This window comes from Lycium barbarum, chromosome 2, assembly GCF_019175385.1.
Source record: "Lycium barbarum isolate Lr01 chromosome 2, ASM1917538v2, whole genome shotgun sequence".
NCBI lineage: Eukaryota > Viridiplantae > Streptophyta > Magnoliopsida > Solanales > Solanaceae > Lycium > Lycium barbarum.
In genome coordinates this window covers 119,525,038-119,531,037 of record NC_083338.1, presented here as the reverse complement: position 1 = coordinate 119,531,037, position 6,000 = coordinate 119,525,038, and positions in this window count along the sequence as shown.

Here is a 6,000-nt window from a genome sequence, read left to right as displayed (position 1 = left end):
AGATAGCCTGAAACTACATATGCCAACGTAGGATAAGGATCGCTCCGCCCAGTTAGGACGATTCCTTAATGTTTTCCCCATTAAGGGATTTTGGATACATTCATGTCATGTTCATGTCTCGTGCCCCGGCAAGGTACGAGATAGATTAGCTGATCGGGCAGAGATCAGACTCCACGTTTCCCCCGTGGTGGATCATGTCGGTATTACAGATTATTTCATGCTTACAGTACTCATGTTTATGTTCAGTTTCAGTATTTTGTTTCAGTTTCAATTTCATGTTTATGTATCATGTGTCTACTATTTCTCTCATGTGTTTACATACCAGTACATTCAATGTGCTGACGTCCCCTTTTTATTGCCCGGGGGCCTGCATTTCATGAGGCAGGTACTGATATACAGGACGACACATCTGCTCAGTAGGACAGCATTCGTATCAGCTTATTGGTGAGCCCCATCTCATTCGGGGTTTAGTCAACTTTTGTTTTATGGTTAGTTATGCATTTAAGGTATGCTGGGGGCCCTATCCCAGCAAGTATGTTTTCCAGATAGACTCATGATAGAGGTTTCATAGACTAGACAAGGCAGTTGGGTCATGTCAGACTTTCAAAATTGGTTAGCCATTTTGGCTCAGTGATTGTATTATCCGCGCTCTTGTTTTTAAACAAGTATTTTATAATTATCATGACTTCATATGTTTTCTTAAATCCCATCATGTTTCATAATATATTTCCGCTCATGTATGCCTCATGATGATTCAGCAAGCCATGTGGTTCGCTCGGTCACATGCAGTGAGGCACCGAGTGTCGTGTTACGCCCAGACCATGGTTCGGGGTGTGACATTGGGCGTTGCCCAAGGCGGAGCACTAGGCCTATATTATAGGCCCTGATAAAAATTATGCTTTCTGCAAATTTGGCTTGAGGCGGCGCCCTAGGCCATTCTGACAACGCTCGATAGAATGGGCATAACTCCTAGGACAAAACTCTGTTTTGGCTCCATAATATACCGTTAGAAAGATATTTCAAAGGGCTGCAATTTCATGTTTTACTTCTTCTCAAATTCCTAACATATTTTCACGAAATTGGGCTGGAAGGCAGACGTATCAAAAACTTGGCCGATTCTATCGAATCTGAGCACCCTTCTATTAGCCATTTGAGATGATCATATCTCCTTGATTCGGTCCCTAATTGGCCTGATCCTTATATTCTTGGAAAGGTATTTCTATGTACTACAACTTTAATTAAGAAATCTTTTCCAAATTCCCAATGAATCAACGTGTTATAGTTTCCCAAAGTAGGCCCCTCAGCCACTTTCGCAAAATGTTCAAACCTTCAAATTTCCTCTGAAACTCTAATGATACGAGTCTAACCTTTATTTTAAGATACGGGGTGTAACAATATCTCCCCCTTGGGATCATTTGTCCTCGAATGATGTGTTCTGGTTAACTAGGCTGACGGAAACACGTGTTCACTACTGTAATGAACACCTGAATAATAATAACTGCAAAGGATTGCTAAACTGAATAACTTACTAAACGGAATAGCTATTGAACTGGCTGAATGAGACTGACTGTGTGAATAATAAGCTAAGTAAATACTGGAAACATGGAACTATAGAGTGAAATCTAAATAGGAATATAAATTACCTTTGACCTTTTCTACTGGCTCTTCAAAGAGATAGGGATATCTGGAGTTCATGTCTTCTTCGGCTTCCCATGTGGCCTCTTTAACTTTCTAACTTCTCCACAAAACGTTTACTGAGGCTACCTTCTTATTCCTCGACTTGCAAACCTGACGATCAAGGATTTTCATTAGGACTTCTTCGTAAGTCAAATTATCATTGACTGTTATACTATCAGTCAGGATAACTAACGAGGGGTCTCCCATACACTTTTTTAACATGGACACATAAAACACTGGGTGTACGACAACCAAGTCTTGTGCCAATTCGAGCTCATAAGCTACTAGACCAATCTTTCGCAGAATTCTGTATGACCCAATATAGAGGGCCTATGCTTCCCCTTCTTACAAAACCCATAACCCCCTTCATAGGAAAAACTTTAAGAAACACTCAATCATCAACTTGAAACTCTAAGTCCCTCCGCCTCACATCTGTGTAAGACTTCTGGCGACTCTAAGCCGTCTTCAAACACTTTTGAATTAACTTGACTTTCTCTTCTCCATATCTTGATAGGCCAAGTTTGGTCCTAAAATTCTGCTTCACCAACTTTGAACCAACCAATCAGTGATCTACATCTGCGCCTATACAAAGCTTCATACGGTGCCATTCCAATACTAGCAATGGTAACTATTATTGTAAGTAGACTCGATAAGAGACAGGTGATTATCCAAATTACCATTGAAATCAAGGACACATGCTTACTAAACTAAATGAATACATGATTACTAAACTACTAAGATACTGAACTGAATATCTACTGAACTAACTGAATACTAAGCTGACTGAATACTGGATTAATTGAATACTAGACTAGCATGAATACATGAGTACTGGACTAATATCTGAGTACTAAGATGACATGAATACTATAACATGAGATCTGAAAAGCGTATTTGTCTGATCATCGGCCTGCGAATGAAAAGTTGTGTTGAGTTTAACCCTCGTACCCAATCCTTTCTAAAATGATCTCTAGAAGTTTGTTGTAAACTGGGCACCACGATATGAAATGATGGATGTTGGGTCCCATGAAGTCAAAAAAATTCTCGAATAACAACTTGGCATAGTCTGATGCTGAATCTATCGTCTTAACAAGCAAAAGGTGTACCGACTTCATAAGTTTGTCCATAATCACCAAAATTGGGATATGCCTCCTAACTGAATGAGGAAACCTGTTATAAAGTCCATATTTATCATCTCCCATTCTCAAACAGGAATATTTATATTTTGAGACAAGCTGCCGAGCCTCTAGTGTTTGGCTTTCACTTGCAAATAATTTGGACCACTTAGCCACAAACCTTGTCACATTCTTTTTCATATCGTTCCACAATAAATCTTCTTAAGATCATGATACATCTTCATGGAATCTGAGTGGATGAAATACCTAAAATTGTGAGCTTCTAACATAATCCGCTCTCTGAGCCCATCTACATCTAGAACGTATAATCTGCCTCGGTATCTCATGGTACCGCCATCTCCCCCTTGTTCAAAAGCTGACGCTTTATGTTTTTGAATCTCCTCTTTCATCTGCAACAAGTAGGAATCACCAAACTGCTTCTCTCTAATTTCAATGACTAAGGAGAAATAAGCCATGTTCTGGGCAACAACTCCACCCACTCCGGAGTCCGAAAGTCGAATTCCTAGCTTGAATAAGCGGTGAACTTCTTTCACCATATTTCTCTTATCCGCCTCAATCATAAGTTGTACTTCCCATACTTAATTTCTTTCTGAGATACTTCCTAAAATACTCATAGTACTGTTGTGCGCTAAGTCTTTTACTAGCGCCCTAAAGATCAGAGTGTTATGCAATGGCACTACCCTTATGAACATAACTAGGCATGATATTATAGCTTTTCTATGATCGCCTAATCGATAGTAATTGAACTTGACACAATTCGTTCGACGATCATTCTACTCACTTCGGGTTTCCTCTAAGTTGAGGCATATTCCTTATGGAGACTATCTTATTATGCCAACCTAACTGAACTGAGGTTCTTCATATCTTATACTAATCCTTCAGGTCTTCAATTATCTCACTGGACTTATTGGCGATTTATGCATCTCCCCCTTAGACCAAGGCTAATGTCTTATACTTATAAATTCTTCCCTTTTGATGGGATCCAATTAACGTTCCTTATCTTCTGTAATTCCTTTGTACTCTACAACACTGATGACTTTTTTTTTTACTTACTTCTGAGCAATTTCTTACTGGGAAAAAACTAAATTACTTGCATGAATGGGTTGCTATTGTATTCATAACTGGCATACTCTATCTTAACGACTTAACTCTGCTCACACTATAAATCTTAGGAACACCCCTTTTTGACAACTCTTAAAGGCTATTCTTCTGTAGTTTGCTCTTTTACGGCTTAGCTGATTTCTTCTTCCACTAATCACTCTACTCCGAATTTAACTTAAGCCCTTGGTTTCTAACACACATTCGGAAGTATCCGACCTGTCATCCATTTAAGGTGTTCATCTGACTATGGAAATCAAATCATACTTCTACTAGTTCTGCTGAAATTGCTAATGCATTGTATCTACCCAAAACTTACTTACTATTTTTCTGTTAATCACCTGTTAGCTTTATATTTTCTTATTCTGCTCTGAATAACCTAAGTTATTTCTAACTCTCCCTTATCATCTAACGCTATTCTATGGTTGTATACTATCTTTTCTGAACTATGGATCACACTTAAGAAACTTTCATCCATCTTATACGAAAGATTGGAACAACTAAACCCAAAATTTTCATACACTTCAAAATCGTATTAGACTATACATATCTGGGATAAACACTTACGCACATAACTTAAGCGAGAACTGTTACATCTTCTTATCTCATAATAATAATTACTTCTTATAGTAACTTACAACCATTGTACTCTCTAACTCTGATCTGACTAAACTTAAACAAACTAAAATCATTCTTGAAAACTTAATATCGTCTGCTCATGGTTCTTATTTCATACATATCTCTGTTATTAACAGGCATAGTTCATACGAAAATTTCATCTGTGGTGATAACTAGGGATGCCTCTTTGTCCTGATGACCTGCTGAAGCATCCAAGCAATCTTCACTGAGAACTGAAATACCAGGCTTAGTTGTATTACAACCTGACTAGGCTTGAGAATTAAAAGAAGCCACCGAAACACCCATCAAGGCGCAAACGGTACACCCCTTGGTGTCTCATATAACACTTGAAAACTTCTGTGGCTCACACTGGTATGTCACTGAGAGGCTGGTGCTCTTAAACTCTGTTTCTAGCTGAACTGACCTTTTTGATCATATCTAGAACTCGATACTAGTGTATTAGCTGCAGATGGAGTGGCTCCTGATGGTTTCCGGTAGAAAACTGTCTACCCCCACCTCCTTGAGATCCTCCATGATTTATGTTTCCTACAGACTTAGCTCCTTTTCTAATTTCTTTGATATCCTCTCCCTGTTGTATTCCATTTTCCTTTCTCAAAAACATCATTATTATTCAACTTCACATTCATTATCAGGAAACTTACACTTTATTCACCTTTTAATAGTACCTAGAGTCTTATTCGTTATCAGCAAGTAGTTCACAATCGTACCTGTCACACCCTAATCCCGATAGGGCGTGACGGGCACCCGACCCTTACTTAGAGCCGAGCGAACCCGCTGGATCTCATTGTACTCATAATCCTTAAGTCATGAACTAAAATGCATAGGGAGAACTTTTAACAAAAACATTCTTTTTATCTTTCTCGAATCAAATAAAATTTATAATCATATAAATCTGTAAAGTGATGCATAATGAATACATCGGCTTATATAGCCGCATACAAGACTGGCAGGCTAAATACGTGACTATGTCTGCAAAGTCTCTAACATAAATCATCATACCATGACATGGATACTATGACTCGGCAACACTCCGGAAAGAAATGGAGCTCGCCAATCCCGCTGGAACATCTTCTAGCAGTGTCTTCTACTCATCCGTATGCACCTGCGCGGCATGAAACGCAGCGCCTACAAGAAGGGGCGTCAGTACGAATAATGTACTGAGTATGTAAGGCATGAGTAACAATATAACATAGATATGAAAAGTAACAAGGAATAAAAGATATAACATGTACATCTGAATGCCTCGTAGGGCGGATGTCGTGCATGCTTAGCCTTTTTAAAAAAACATTTCAATACATATACTTAGTAACATGCCCGGCCATTAAGGCGCGGTGTGATATATAAATAGTAACATGCCCGGCCATTAAGGCTCGGTGTTATCATCATTAGCCTGCGTCTAGGCCTCCCGCGTTCGGGGCAATATCATAACATGCCCACTGCAGTGGTGTGC